The sequence below is a fragment of the Anas acuta genome, chromosome 1 (genome assembly GCF_963932015.1).
Source record: "Anas acuta chromosome 1, bAnaAcu1.1, whole genome shotgun sequence".
NCBI classification, from domain to species: Eukaryota; Metazoa; Chordata; class Aves; order Anseriformes; family Anatidae; genus Anas; species Anas acuta.
This window is the reverse complement of record NC_088979.1, coordinates 94,396,250-94,411,574: the sequence shown is the minus strand read 5'-3', so window position 1 is coordinate 94,411,574 and position 15,325 is coordinate 94,396,250. Positions and strand designations below refer to the sequence as shown.

At 41.5% G+C, this 15,325-nt stretch overlaps 1 long non-coding RNA gene across 2 annotated transcripts in view; it reads right to left on the bottom strand.

Annotated features, from left to right (window-relative positions):
* Positions 1-1,282: 1,282 nt before the first annotated feature.
* LOC137850189 (uncharacterized) overlaps positions 1,283-15,325 on the bottom strand; it is a 28,980-nt gene continuing 14,937 nt past the window's right edge. The window contains exons 1-3 of one of the 2 annotated variants that reach the window (XR_011092342.1): positions 7,627-8,248; positions 2,185-2,239; positions 1,283-1,496 (exon numbers count right to left, since the gene is read on the bottom strand). This is a non-coding gene — a long non-coding RNA (uncharacterized lncRNA). Of the gene's footprint in view, positions 1,497-2,184; positions 2,240-7,626; positions 8,249-15,325 lie in introns of those variants that run through there. The other variant, XR_011092341.1, reaches the window with a different exon arrangement.

Below are 15,325 nucleotides of genomic sequence, written 5' to 3'. Positions count from 1 at the left end.
CTTAACACGGCTACACCAGCATGACACTGAGGAAAATGTAAGGAGAGTGACCACAATATGTAGACTTAAAGCCAAGCTTTCCCCAAGGGGAAGCATAAAAAAAAAAAAAAAAAAACAAAAAAAAAAAAAAAAAAAACAAAAACCTCCACGTTGGCTAATTAGGTAGACAAACCTCAAGTATGAAAGCTGGAGGAGGAGTTGATCACCAGAGTTTTGGTATAGGAACCTGTGTTTAGTATAATTGCTACTAATGTGAAGTTTCCTCTTCTTCCTTGTATTTGAGCACTGTGTGCATGCATGTCAGAGCTGACCTGGGGCTGGGGGCTGTTGCTGTTCCCTGTCCTTGTTCGCAGCCTGCATGGGCTGCAGTTCCCAGTCTGCAGTTACCACGCAAAGATCCCAGCCCCCAGGTGTAAAATGCTGACTTGGAAGAGCTGTGATTCTTTTGAGCCAGTAACCATGCCTTCCTGTGCTTGGGAGGTTTAACTCGAGTAACTCAATCACTATGTTTGGAGTTTCAATTTTATTTTGAATCTGTATGCTTGCTTTCTTAAAGATAACTAATTTTTATTAGGAGCTGTTAAGAAGCTAATAAATAGGTGCTTTACATTAAACAGTACTTCTTTTTGTCAAGTGGAAGTAATAATATAGCTTGAAAAATAAGCATCTAGATTCTTCGTTTCTTAATGTTATGAAAGATTTAGTGATATACTTCACTATCACTGCATAATTTATTATTTTCTTTGCTTATGATTTGTTGGTCTTTCTATTCAAATAGAAATTGGGATCAAACTAAAGTGTGTATGACCGCTTTTTATCTATTAGTTATTAACAGTAAAATGTGTGGGATGTAAATTGTGAACTTGAATGTTGTGTGTTTAAATCAGCTTAAGAAAGGATTTAGTATCAGTAGTCGATGCACTGAATCAGTCATTTTCATGTTAGGTCTAGCATGTCTCACCTCATCAGGCATTTTTTGTGTGTTTTATGTAGCTTGGAAGAGGAAAACAGAACTTCTGCTTTACAGTTTACTGTTTGCTTACTGACCTCTCTGAAACCCAAGCAGTACCACAAAGCAGAACTGCCTTCTGTCTAAGGCATCAGCAGCTTCTGCCTCCAAGCGCTCAGCCGATGGCTTGGCTTTCCTTGAAACTTCCAGTGCAAGAAAACTTTGCTTTTTATTTTTAACTAGTTGCTGAAATTTACCAGCTAATACATTGTTTTCAGTGAATAAACATACAGTTGAACGTATGTCATTTTTTAAAAAAAGCATTCAATTACATATTTAATCCATTTTGTTTTTATTTAACTTTTCATGTCTTGTACCACCAAGATATAACACACTGGATTAACAAATTGCTACTCCTAGCAAATCAGTTTGGTAATCTTAAAGGTAAAGTCATCAAAACCCAGGAGTAGGAACCATCAGGATGGTATGAGAGCTGAGGTGGCCTCTGAGATGGAAGAGGCTAAAGGAGTCAATTCCTCTGGATGCCCTGCAATGAATATTGACAATGAATGACAATAGCCACAGTCATTTTTACAGGATTTCTGATTGTTATTGGCTCCACTGACCATTTTCAGAGGAAAAATAAGGTTAAGAAACCTTTGGGGAGGTTTTCTTAAGTTGTCATGCTGCCATTTTTTACAGTTTCTGAAAACTGAGGTGGCTGCAAGTCACAGATATATCTAGGCTTGAGGAGCTGATTTAAACTTGCTAACAGAGAAGAATTCCTAACTGCCTATTTATAAATAAAGAACGAGCTCCAGTTTTATACATATGAAAGAGATAGACAATTTTTTTCCTACTTATTCTTTAATTAAAACCCTTGCTGAAAACAAAAAATAACAATTAATTAATTAATTAATTAAAAGCTGTTATCCTAGACTAGAACTTTTGACCAAAACCAGTGGCCAAAACAGACCAGTATGTATTCATTTCTGACAAAGTCATCTGAAATGGTGTGGTGCTGCTTTTGCTGAGGAAGAGTGGGACAGAGTAGAGTATGTCCAGATTTCCACAGTTTCAAACTGCCTTCTGAATTCCCATTTAATATGCTGTCCTACTTCCAAAGCTTATAAAAATCTGGATGAGATAAATCATGAACAAATGTGTATACCTAAGATTAAAATATCTATCTGGTGGTAAAAGAGGGGCAGGATGTCAAGAATGTGCTACTTTACCTGCATGCGTGGCTTAGCTCCAATGAGACCTTGCCAATCTTTTAGGAAGGAAAATCTAAAAGAAAACATCATGAGAAAATGTGTTTGACAATTTTATTTTTGAAGTGTTGCTCCAGAGTCAATTGAGAGTTCAACAGTTTCCAAGACCATGTGAAGAAGCAGCAGCATGATGGATATGAAGGAGGAGGGCTGAAGGCAAGATGGCAACAGTTAAATGTGTGGTTTGAGTGAGTTCAGCATTAGTTTAGGAGACTGTGGTCATTTCAGACAGAGAGAGACAAAAAAGGGTGGGGAGTGCTGCAGAGATAATTCTTCTAAAAGCTAATTCATGTATTTGCTAGCGTTGGAGAATGGACTCAATGCACCCACCCCTCTCACAGTTCCAAAGAAAAAGTGCATTTTATCTTCTGAAACTGGTGCTGATTTTTTTGAAATGAATCACAAATGTCAGTGCCAAAAGCATCTTCAATTTCCAAAGAAGGATATTTGAGTTGATTACTTCATGTGCTTCTTTTTTCAGTCTATGTGTGGCCAGGTATAAAAGCCAAGAGGTTCACGATACTATCTAAAAGATACACTGTGCTCTCCCTGAGGTGCTCAGAATGCACCTGCAGCGAGGCTTTGGCCCTAACAGGCATGCCTCATCTCCTGTCAGACACAGGTGCAGAAGAGCAAGTGGATTCTTCTCAGTGGGAGAGCAAGCTATACAGAACAAAAGTAAAGCTATTTCATTTTGAAAAGTCATTGTAAAAGCTGGTAGGGTTGAGGGGCAGAAAGCTCCATCACACCGTCAAATAAAACGAATGCTTTCTGATTCAGATTTGGCTCCACACTAGGTGAGTACACGACTCTGCTGCCCTAATTATTTGAGAATTTGGCCTTTCAAAGGGATATATTTTATTCTAAAGGAGAGACCTTTCCATGTTTGGTATTCTGCAAAACAAGACTGTATGGTAAGGGCACTTTGACATTCATATGTATCGCGTTGTTTAAACTAAGTACACAAAAACACATGGTCAATAGCCATCATGTTTTAATTGCTACAGTTCATGGAAGGAGCATTACACAGAACAGAAATCCATTTAAAAGCTTCAGAGGTGCTTTTCCCTACATGCACACAGTATACTGCTGCTGGACAAATAGATAAATGCAACCCATTGGACTTGCAAATCAATTTCTGTATTGTTAGAGGCAAGTGAAAATGAGTCTTTTGCACTATTGACCCCAGACAGGCTGGGCATTGGTAATGGTAGGTCAGCCCGCTGCTTCCTTTATGGCCAAATGCTGATAACCCTGCTAAATTATCTCTAACTGAAACCTGGAGATTGTGGCTGGGGGGGGGGGGAGGATAAAAATCACAGGGGTTTCCCATGCTCTTCTGACACATCAGTCATGACGAAGCAAGGGGAGACGAGTTCATGGTGGAGCCCAGCATAGTCATCTCCAATGAGCACCAACAAGCAAGCTCCAACAAGTTTCAATGGGGCAGCTGAAAACTTTACTGCTCCCAAGTGTCCATCCCAGCCTTGCAAACATCCTCATCCTGTATTTGGGTACTTATAGTTCAGTGAATGCTGTAAACTATGGAGTCAATCTCCTCTCTGCACGGCCTTGCAAGCCCACCTAAGCAGAAAGTATGGTTTTAACATCAGCAGAGCTCTGTCTTGCAGAGGCTGTCTGGCAGCAGCAGTGGTGATTAGCAGGTGCTAAGGCCCTGTATTTTTCTTCCATGATGAGTTTTAACCCCCTTCCTTCTGGGGTCTAATGCTGAGCAAGCAGGATGGAAAGTCAGGTTATCACTTTGAGCGGTCAGCACCCAAACAGGAGGGCAGGCATAGGACTCAGAAGTGTGTTGACAAAGTGGAGAGGTGGTCACAGAAATCCTTCAAAACCCACAGAGCTTACTACAGACAGACAGACTTGGTAGAGAGATGCAGAGCCCTGTGCACTGGGGCAGGATTCACTAGTGACCAATGCTTGGTCTACTGAGCTGCTCTGGGGAGAAGGACATGGGGCACAAAGGGTGACAACATGCACATAAATTACCAATTATTAGTAATCTGTGAAAAAGGCAAATAGCCTACTAAGAGGTATAAAGACTCTAAACCAGCCTCCTGTGCTGGTGAACTTGTCCATACTCTCATCAAGCACAGCCTGTGGAGGTTACTTCATCCCCTTTCGACTGCAGATGAAAGAGCAAAAGGCCTGGGGTTGTTTAAGCCACAGAAGACTAGAGGGAGGGATTATTGCCATCAAACATGAAAAAGGCTGCTGTAAAGGAATAAAGCCATTATTTTCAGTCTTGGATAGAAGAAAATGAAGAGGGAGGGCAGTGATTGCAGAACAGCATAGACACGCTTTCCCAAATGCTATAGATAAAGCACCATTATGAGAACCTATCTGAGCAGGACTGGACCCATCATCTCTGGAGGCTTTAGGAACAGGCTGGAGTAAGTATTTTTCAAGAACAACACTGAACTTCAGGTCAGACAATGCTCCTAGTCCTCAGCCCTATTTTTCTGCTTTAAGTGTTACATCTCAAGTAAGTACAGCAGAAAACCAATCTCCAACGTGCACAGCGTGTATATTGCTATTGTAGAAAATTAGTAGGTATTCATGTCCCTTTTTACTACACTTTATAAAGCTTTGAGTTAAAGGAACAAGCCAGTATGTAATGATAAATGTGTCACTTCCAGAGAGGTAAGACATTGACAGCCAAATGTAAAATCAACAGAAAAACAGTCTGCATCATCCCATCCACAAGTCAAATAGCACTTTTCTTCATTTCTACATTGTTTTTTATTCTCCCTTGCCTTTATCTGTCATTTCAGACTTCACTTTCTCTTCCCTAAACTTAGTGCTGCATCTCCCAAATGGCTAAAATCAGATATTACCTAGACTAGGCTTCATGAGCCTACAGACACCACAAAACTTCTCTGGCTGTGAAAGCAGGAAGAAGCTTGTTCAAATGGCTAATGTAGAGCACGTCAAAGAGAGGAAAATGATTTGAATAAAAGGCAAAACAAAACAAAACAAAACTGCAGCATGCTGTTAATTGGCGCCATCCAAATGCCGATGTACATGTTGTCCTTGCGGTGGAGGGCAGGCAATTGGTGTAGTATGTTAAAATATGTCTGTGTCTTTCTCTGTAAATAAATTGTTTAGAGTTCTCAGATTTCTAGCTAAATGGTTATGAAGTTTATCAGGGCTTGCAGATAGTGTTGGTTCAAAATAGGATCTTGCAATTATCACTCAATTACAGTCCTTCGAAAACAGACAACGAGGCACCATTGGCACAGCCCCAGGAAAACATTCTGTACAGAGATACTAATCAAGACGCTGCTCCTAACAGCTAACATGAAATTCATTTTAATACTCTGTGCACTGAGCAACTTGATGTTGTCGGATCAATTCACCCCTTTGATTTTGTAGAGTCCCTGTGAACAAAGTGTAAGCTAAGGCTCTGATTCATTCCAGCTACTCCATTATTTACTAGTGTGTCAGAAGGCTTTGCAACTGATCTTTTATGGGGGATTTAGAGCATGTTCTTCAGGCAGGAGAGGGATGTCATGGAGCAAGCTGCTGAAAGGTAGTAACTCAGCCCACCAGTCATCCATGTCAGCTCTACCAAGCTCTGCCTCTGCGATTTTCACAATTCAGAAGATCGTGGTTGTGGGTATGGCTTGGCTGGACTTTTGAATGGAAAATGCAGTCTGTTTTCTAACAACAGAGATCTCTCCCACCCACGCTGCCTGGGGAGGGAGGTTTTACATCGGGGGTCTAAGGGAAGGCATAGCAATGAAAGTGAAATGGGAGAAATGAGATGACTCAGGAGATGAGACAAAAGCGTAGCTGTACAAGTCAGACAAATTCTTCTCTGTTTAGAGGAGGTCCAGAGGGGCTCACCTCAGACCAGGAGAGCACTTTAGCATGTCTATGACTTTAAGCAAGCTGTCACATAAAGTGTAATGATATTGACTATTCCATTAGCTTGAAGCTGCAAGCACCAGACAAAGAGAAAAATGTAATATTGCTCCCTTAGAAATATTTAACAGAGGTAAGATGGAATAAAGCTGTGACTAATTTCCTCATAATCATGCAATGCAGAGAGGGACACCGTATCTTCCATGTGAAGATCACATCAGTGGAAACTTTTAACCATCAGTGGAAACCCTTTCTACACAACTTGAATCTGAATTTGCTCATCTAGAAACACCATATGTCATTTCTTGGAAAGACCCAAAATAGTCACAGAAATGTGTAACAGTTTAGTACTCTAGACAACACCTAAATCCACATACACAACAGAAGAGGTGGTTGGACATGGTTACTTTGTTTCTTAGTAATTTGTCAGGCTTTAGGGTTTGGAAAGCTGAAGAGCAAAACCATAATGCAATTTCAAGATTAAAAAAAACAAAATGGAGCAAGGACATATTTTAAAGCCATGTGATTCAAAAGGTAAAACATTTTGGTTTGAAGACATGCTTCCTAGATTCTTGACTGATATGTCTAAGCTTCTTGATTTGTATGAAAATAGAGATTCCAGCTGTGCCAAGACAGGAATCTATTCAAAACAAGTCATGTTTACCAAACATTTCTACAATGAGCACTGTCATCACCCTTATGAAGAAACCCAGCAGTAACAGTCAGCTTGCTCCTAATGCTCTCCAGCACTGCTCCATGAATCCCATGACCCACTGAATTTGGAGAGGTTGGTACACAGCAGCTCTCAGGAAGGAAGTTGCTGGACTTCAGACAGATAACCAGACAAATCATCTAGTAGTGTCATGGGATACAAGGGTCAGGGTTTCTTGATGTTTGAGGTGGTGTGCTGGGTATTTAGAAAACATCTTTCCCAATTCTCCAAAAGCCTTTTGCCACCCAGCTGGCACTTCTGCCCAGTCCTAATGTCTGACTAGGAATGTGAACCACTGCTGCAATGCCTCTTTCCCAGCTGCAAGGAGTGCACAATACCAAGGAGCAATGATCCTGTTGTTGTCCTATTTGTCGTGACAACTCTGAGAGAGAAGCTGTGGCAGGCAGTGAGGGAGTTTCCTCCCTCTTTCTGTCTAACAGCAGTCAGTTCCTCATGCTTTTGTTTCCCAAGAACTACGCACTGATGTCTAGGGCTATTTACAGATACTTCTGCTCAAAGACGGCACAGATGTATGCAATACAAGATAAACAAATGGCATAAAGCAAATACCAGACTCTGTGTTCATGATTTCTTTCCCAACAGGAAGAAATCATCATCATTCTACACCTATCATCTCTCTGCATGCCCATCAGAAACAACAGAGGAAGAATGTGGTTTGCTTACACTGTGTTGCCAATTGTCTGCACCTCTGCTTCAGTACTGGGGCCACTAGCTTTACAACTGGGCTTGACTCTGGACAAGAACTGAGAAAAAAAAATGCATTTTGTACAGTCTGAGTTTCTTACTTGTCATATCCTGGCTTGGCCTCTTGGTCAGTTTTATAAAACTGAGGTGGGGAGGAAAGTGTATTTTCCAGCAGACTAATTCCTCTGTTGCCAGCTGCACTGGCTTCCTTTGCTGGCTTCTGCCCCTTCTTTCTTGTAAGTGAAGAAAAAAAAATCCCTTGGCTCCCTGAAGGGAAATTTTAGCCTCAGTTCAACAGGTTTCTCTTCAGGCCATGGCTCATATGCATTCCCAGTCTCACTTATCAACAGCTGGAGGACATTGTGTGCAATGAGTGGGATGAGGAAAACAGGTGAACATGGGAAAGGGAACAGCTGGGCTCAGACACAAACCTGCACTCTTCAAACGAAACCAGAAGAGTAAGGGTAAATAGTGTTCTGCCTTTTCTCTCTGGAAGCTGAGAAGAACGGTGGAGTGACAGGACCTGAGTCATCCAGAGCTCTGGGATGGCTGTCTTCTCCATACACAGAGCTCCTCAGAGAAGGATGAATTTACAAAACTACTAAAAAGGGAGTTTATGATCCAGAATACACACAGTGGTAAATAGAGAAAAAGTGACCAAGCAAGAAATTAAAAGTGTTTATACCCATCTTCCCACCTGCCCACTGGGTCTCTGCAGATAGGTTTTTGGCTTAAGAGTCCTGCCATCAACTCAATGACTTTCTGAATTCCAGCAACCATTGCACAACCATTTCTGGTCCCTAGGAAATCTTCTCTCAGTCCTTTTTGAGGCCTCACTAGGTGTTTGCTCCCTGATTCCCTCAGCAGACAGTCATCCTCTTTTACCTTGAGCAATAGGCTGACATCACTTTCCAGTGATTGTTGCTCTCACCTGCCACCCCTCATCTTGGAGAGCCCTATTTTCCTCTATTTACACCTGCTCCAAGGAAAAGGAAAAAGAAAGACAACAGAAAAGAGGAAGAGAGGGAAAACAACATTACAGAATAAAAAATAAGTACTTGAATTAAGCTTGAGCTACACATTAGGTTGCAAGATAACTGGAGGAAAGCAGACTTGGCATGAACCTCACTCCCTGATTTATCACTCTACAGACAGCATGATGCTAACTGTTGTTCTCCAGGCATCATCTCGGGTTATCTAACAGCCCCCCCTAAAGATGCTATAGATTGTCTGGTAACATTTAGGTAAGAGGAAGAAAGACAAAAGAGGAAAGCAGTGTCAGAATATGACATTTTTCATTACTTGTTGTTTCTAGAACCCTGGCAGCAGTCCTTTGCATTAAGTGTAATTCAGAAAGTGGTTGTCACTTCATTTTTTTCAGCAAACAACTTATCTACTTTGATTTTTTTTTCAGAAGTCAGCTGTTCTCCTGAAAAACATCTGCATTTATCAGGAAACCAGTGTCCCAAAATGTTTAAGTCAAAAGCTTAATCTTTGTTTGCTGAAAACCAAAAAGGCTTTTTTTTTTTTTTTTCTTTTTTCAAATGTTATGTGAGAAATTTCCACAGGAAAAGAAAAAAAAAATCTTGTCTTCAGATGGACACAGATTTATAGTCAGATGAATCATAAAGTGTCACGCTCTGAAGGAACTCTGCCCAGAGAGTTCCTTTTCCTGCTAATGTCGTGCTTCTGCCTTTGTGGTTCACTGCTTGCACATGTCCCTGACTGACATCCCCCTAGAAAGCTCAGTGAGATTGCAGAGAATTTTTCCCCCACTGTGTGCATGTCATTTGTGTTTTATTACACTCCCAGCTGGGTTTTTCACCTTTCATGTAGGAAAATGTATCGCTGCACTTATTGTTCTGGCCCACATATCTATGTGTTAGTGTATATATTTGTATATATACATATATACGTGTATGCGTGTGCACATACATGTATGCATATATATGTGTAAATGTATATATATATATTTATAAATGTATATTTAAGTACAGGTGGGTGGGTGGATGGCTGGATGTATAGATAGATAAATAGATAGATAGACAGCATGGAGCATTTCTACAGGCAGGCAGATGAAAAGCATTGTGTAGGGTCCTTTTTCTGGAAGCAGTCAGCAGTTGTGCACAAATATTTTGTACCTGAGATGGAATATTCCGAGTGGGAGTTACTGCCTGTTTTGTCTCATGCTAATTTGGCTGTACAAGGGCAGCACTGTCTGCAGGATGAGCGAAGCCCCGCTCTGCAGAGGCCCCCCAGGTCCAGAGGCTGGTGCTTGAGCATCTCGTTGGGCCAGGGACACTCCATCCCGCCAGCAGCGTCAGTTCAGGCTGAGTGCCCGCTGTCAAGCCACCGCGGTGGCAATCCCCCAGTGAGGCACAGCAAGCCGTGCTCAGGGCCTCAGCCCTGTCATCCTGTCTCCCACTTGGGCTCATTTATTAAGAGAGACGGCAGGAAGCAGCCATGGGGAAAGGGGGGTCTGGCGGTGACAAACCCATGGCATAACGAGGCTCCTGGCGGCCGGGTCCCATCGGTGCCACCCTCCCCATCCTGTGCTAAAAGCAGGCACTTGAGCTGTAAGACCAGGCACGTCCTAGCTGGGGGTCACACCGGGGGGCTTCGTTTTGCCTGGGTTGGGGGCTGGCTGTTGTGCTGACGTTAGGCTGAAGCTGGGATAGGGGTTGCTTGGGTTAAATGAGTCTCCGGCGGTCAAGTGCTCACAGCAAAGGCCAGACCACAAAAATCAGCATGATAGTTATTTACCATAACCATATACAAAACCACAAGCAGCAGAGGTTCCCTCAAATACATCAGAGACACTGCACATCTCTTTATTAAAGCCTGTCTGTGTTTGTTACACTTCAGCTTGCCTTCAAATCACAAATAGAAACAGAGAATACTAAGTCAGCAGAAACAAGTCAAAAGACAAAAATAATATCTAAAGAAGCAAAACGAGGTTATGAAAATGCTTCCCTCTCTCAATAATCGTTGCCTTTGCTTTAACTTTGAATTTATTTTACTCCAGTCCAGCACTGGAGATTAGTGATAAGCAGCTATAAAATTCCTTTATTCACTCATAAATAAAATATCTGCACTGTTTGAGCGTTATCCACTCCCTTTGACATTAATGAACTTGCCATACATTTTAGTAATCCATTATAATCAATCCAAAGTCCTTAGGCTAAAGAAAGCAGTTACCTGGTTAGAAATCAACTCTCTGGCCCTGTGTTAGTGACACCGCTGTGCTAATTCTTAGTATAATTCATATTTCTATTTAGACACCCAGTCCAATCAGACACCTATTGTTTTGAAGCGCTGCTTCTTTTTAAATTGTTTCCTTTTATCACTGATAGTAATATTTTCTATCTTTTCCAACTAAGAAATTATTTGGCACCTAAACTGTCAGTTTCACATATAAACAGGTGAAAATATTGAGGTCGCCTTTGTTTTTTGTTTACTTTTTTTCATCCCTTTTCAACCACAGCCTTTTCCCTTGACCTCTCCCAGTCTTCCTTCCAGGCCCCTGGCTCAAGACATGTTCTTCACTTATTTCTGCAGAGCATCCCAAGCCAGTCCCTAGGGTTTGCTCTGTCCAGCTGCTGACTCTGAAATTCACAGTGAGAGGGCTTCTCCCTCTCCACCATATCTGTCCCTTCCTCACCCCACCCCCGACCCACACTCCCCTATTAAAAAAAAAAAAAAAAAGTGTGGAGATTGGAGTGGATTGGCATTGCCAATTTACTGGAAACTCAGAATTGAACAAGGCTTCTGAACCCAACTGGATCAGCAAAGGAGCCAACATCTCTCAATCTGCCTGAAGATGGGAACCTCTCAGGATGTTGAGCAGGCGTAGAGCGAGAGATGGCCATTCATCCATTCCTCCCTCCCTCCCTCTTTCCCTTCCTCCCAGGGCTCCCTTCCTCATCTGAGCTGATTTTTTCTTCCCCTTCACTCAGACATAGATAAAGTGATCTGACCTTCTGTGCAATTATACCAAAGAGGGATTAATGGGTTTATTTACTACTCTTTCTCAGAAAGTTTTGTCATTATTGATTAGCCCATCGATATGAGGATTTGTAAAAGCACGAAAGTAAGTTAGGTCCCAGCCATCATCTGTGCCTCTGAAAAGCTCTCTTTGTGGAACAACGCAGAATATGTATCTTCATGCTTTAATATTATGGATATGTCTGATAGCATTTTCAGAAAAATAATGCAGTGTCATTGATCTAAAATTGTTTACAAGTTGGAGTTGAACTCATGAAGGACATGAAGGGAAAATGTTGCAAATGTGAACAGAATTTGAAGATTTTGAAGCTACATATTCAAAGATTTTAGACATCAGGCACACCTTGACGGGTAGATGGTAAGGGTTACCAAATGTCATGCCCTGCTATAAGCATGGAAAAAAGATGTCAGCTCCAGTTTACAGAACCTCTGTTCAGTGTCATAACCAAAAGCCTTGTCCTTTTAAGGCAGGCACAGATTGTTAGGTGATATATTTGGCCCTAAATTGTCATGCTCCTTTTTTTTTTTCATTATTTGCATTATTTCTTTATTTTATTTTTGGCTCAGGAATTAAATTAAAATATATATAATTGATTATTTGCAGTCTTAATTCTAGAAATGTACCATCACCTGCATGAAATCCGTCAAAGTTGCTTTTAAGAAGTGCAAAAGCAGGAAAAGAAATTGTGTTTAGTGATAAGATATATCCAGGGAAAGTACTGAGTCCTCAAGCAAACAATAGTCAGCCCCTATCTATGAGACCCCAGGCAGGTTAACAGACTCATTTTTCTAGACGTAAAGACAACAAGCAGACTCTAGTGCCAAAACCTCTAGCCTCTGAAGGTCAAGAGAAGGAGAGGAGTGTCAGCTGCTGTTGGGGAAATGGAGCAACAGGCAAGGGGATTACGCGGAGGGCAACTCATATCTCCCAGCCCAGAAGTGGGGGATACATCTGGTTTCTGATTTTGCGAAGTTTAGGTAAGATGAGGGATGCATGAATGTCTGTTGTATTAACTGCTTCCTCTGCACGAGTATATCTTTGGGTGGATGAACAATGCACTGGTTTTGGAAGGCTGTTGTGAGTCACATCAATCACCAGACACCACTGCCTGGAAGGAAGTCTCTTTCAGGTGCTCTGCACAGTTAAGCTCCATGGTTTTAGCCAGATCAACAAACGAGATAAGGGTAGGGCTGCAACCTCAAGATCCACTCCCCTTTGGAGAGATGAGGAACATAAAACCTCCCACCAAATAAGCAGGTAAAATGACTGTGTAAAGGGCAACTATTGCAGGATTTGAGGGGAGTCATGTACAGTGTTCACATTGTGTAGTTCTGGCTTTTATAAAAGATGAGTAGTCTGTATCTAAAGAAGGAGCTGTCTAGCACTTCCTAAGCAGGTGCTGAAACAAATGTGACCAGTCAGCAAGGTTGTTTTTTTGGTGGTACAATTTAATATTATTTAATCTTCAAATTCTGTGGGGTAGACCTCAAGGTAGCACTGTCTACATGGCTTATGCTAGCATTCATTGTTCCCTAATTGAGAGGAGTCATGCCAGACTGGTTCTCATTTCCTCCTGCAGAAGACCACAGATCTGTGCTTTGAACTTGCGAGATCCAAGATTAACTGGTGTCATCTTTGTCCTCCTACTTCATTTGGGAGTGGGAATAGGGAATACCAGTGGTCAGCTGTCAACCTCTTTCTGTTTTAGGGTGCAGTGAGTAGAGGGCAGGCTTTGCACGGTAAACTTGAGGAGCTGGTGTCCCTCTGGAAAACTGGCAAATCTCACTCCTGCTACATGCTGAGCAAACCTTGTGAATAGACATCACCTGAAACTTGTCAGTCTCTCCAGGAGATGGTGAGGGATTTACAAGATAGATATTTGTCCTCCTCAGCACAAGCATCTTTAACCCAGTTACAAGGAGCCAGGCAAGCAGCAGCAGGACACCACTGATTTCAGTCAACCTGCCCCAGCTGAGAATCTGACTCTCCCATGTGCTAGTTAGATGAGGGAAGTACATCAGCCCATGTCTGGACTAGTTCAGGTTTCTTCTCAAATGTAATTTTAGATCTCCTCTGCTATCATTTATTCAACAATGTGAATAAGATATAGGTATGTTCCATCCAATCACCTTCATTGATTGCCTTCTTTTGTTTCTTTGTAATTTGCTTTTTCTTTCTAGAGTGTCTCACCAGCACATTACCAATCTGTGTCAACACAGGGAAGGAGAAAAAATGCATTGAATCTAAAAAAAATTTAAAACATTATTTTCTGAACTACATTTCCTGTATTTCTTCATGTTAGTCATTTGCTGAAGTTTATAGTTTTATCTATGCATAACTAGTTGCAACTCTGCTGTTGCAATCTGCACCACACTATTTTAACAAGAATAGAAAAATGTAGCCAGCCTGAAACTGATCTTGGGTAATCTCTAGCAAAATCTGATATTCCACTATGTAGCAAGAGCTTGCTTTCATTTTTGGTCTGCCACCTGTGCAATGCTTGTGCACCTTTTTATTTTAGTTTTTGCAATATACAATTGGCTTGGCAGCAAAATAAGTGATATTCTTTAAATACTGTGTGAGTTCCATATATCCCAGGTATTTAAAGTAGGGAATGTTAAATGAAAATACATGTGAAGAACTGTCCCTGTGAGAAGGGTCTGAACTAGAACATCAGTTCTATCTAGGCTGCTGGTTCAGTCTTCGCTTCACTCCAGGATGTGATGTATCTGTGATTACTGCCCCTGTGCGTTTCCCATTGCTGCCACTTGCATGCAGTCAGCAAACAAGCAAAACAACATGCAAATAGATTATGTTCTTATGTAATACCAGAACAAAAACCAAAGACACCAGGCCCCACAGAAACCATACATGCTGTGAAAATGAAAGCAGCTTTTGAAATACTGGGCAGATTAACATTTTATCTTCATGTACTAGAGCATCATGCCCTCAGGGCCTCATTTTGTAACTTGCAACAACAACTGTGAGATGAAGGGATAAAGCAGCACATAAGCATTCAGTGTAATTAGTTTGTATAGGGTACAGTGGGACATAAAAGGTTGATCATCACAGTGGGGCTGGGAGTTACATGCCACATTGTAGAAAGTTTTCTTCCATTCTCCTGAGAAAACTGCCACCAGATCCAACAGGCATGTTTCAGAGAGTACCTCACTCTCCAAAAATCAGATCTAGTACAAAGCTAGTACTTTTTCAACTTTTTTTTTTTTCTTTTTCTTTTTTCCCCTCCAAATACCACAGAAGTCTATTAAAAATTATACCATCACAATTGCCAGGACCCCACAGAACCCTGCTGGAGATGCCTCCCATTGGGTATAACAGGAATTACTTTTATTCATTTTACCATGTCACCAGAAAGATGTGTTGATGGTGCAGATGGCAAAATGCACTATGTGACTATCTACTCTGCAGGTCTCCTGCAGACAGGTACGCCTGCTGTCTGCTCTCACATGAAGTGATTCTGTCACTGGGAAGTTCTGGGTGCCCTGCTTCAGGAGAGGCAGCTTGGGTCAAGCCCAGGTATCCAGCCCACCTGGACATATTCCAGCTACTTCTGAACGAGTAAAAAAACAGGTTAATTGTCCCATTTCAGTTAGGATATTTTGATGCAATAGATTTATCCTTTCTTTTTTTTTTGTTAGTTTGTTTCAGTGAAAGCTAATTCCAGGTGTCTACCCCTAGGCCTAGAACAGCTTGAATTTTGGACATCAATACACTCAAAGAAAATGAAAAGTTTGTCATATGTAGAAAACCATCTGTGTTAGCTTGCCAAACAA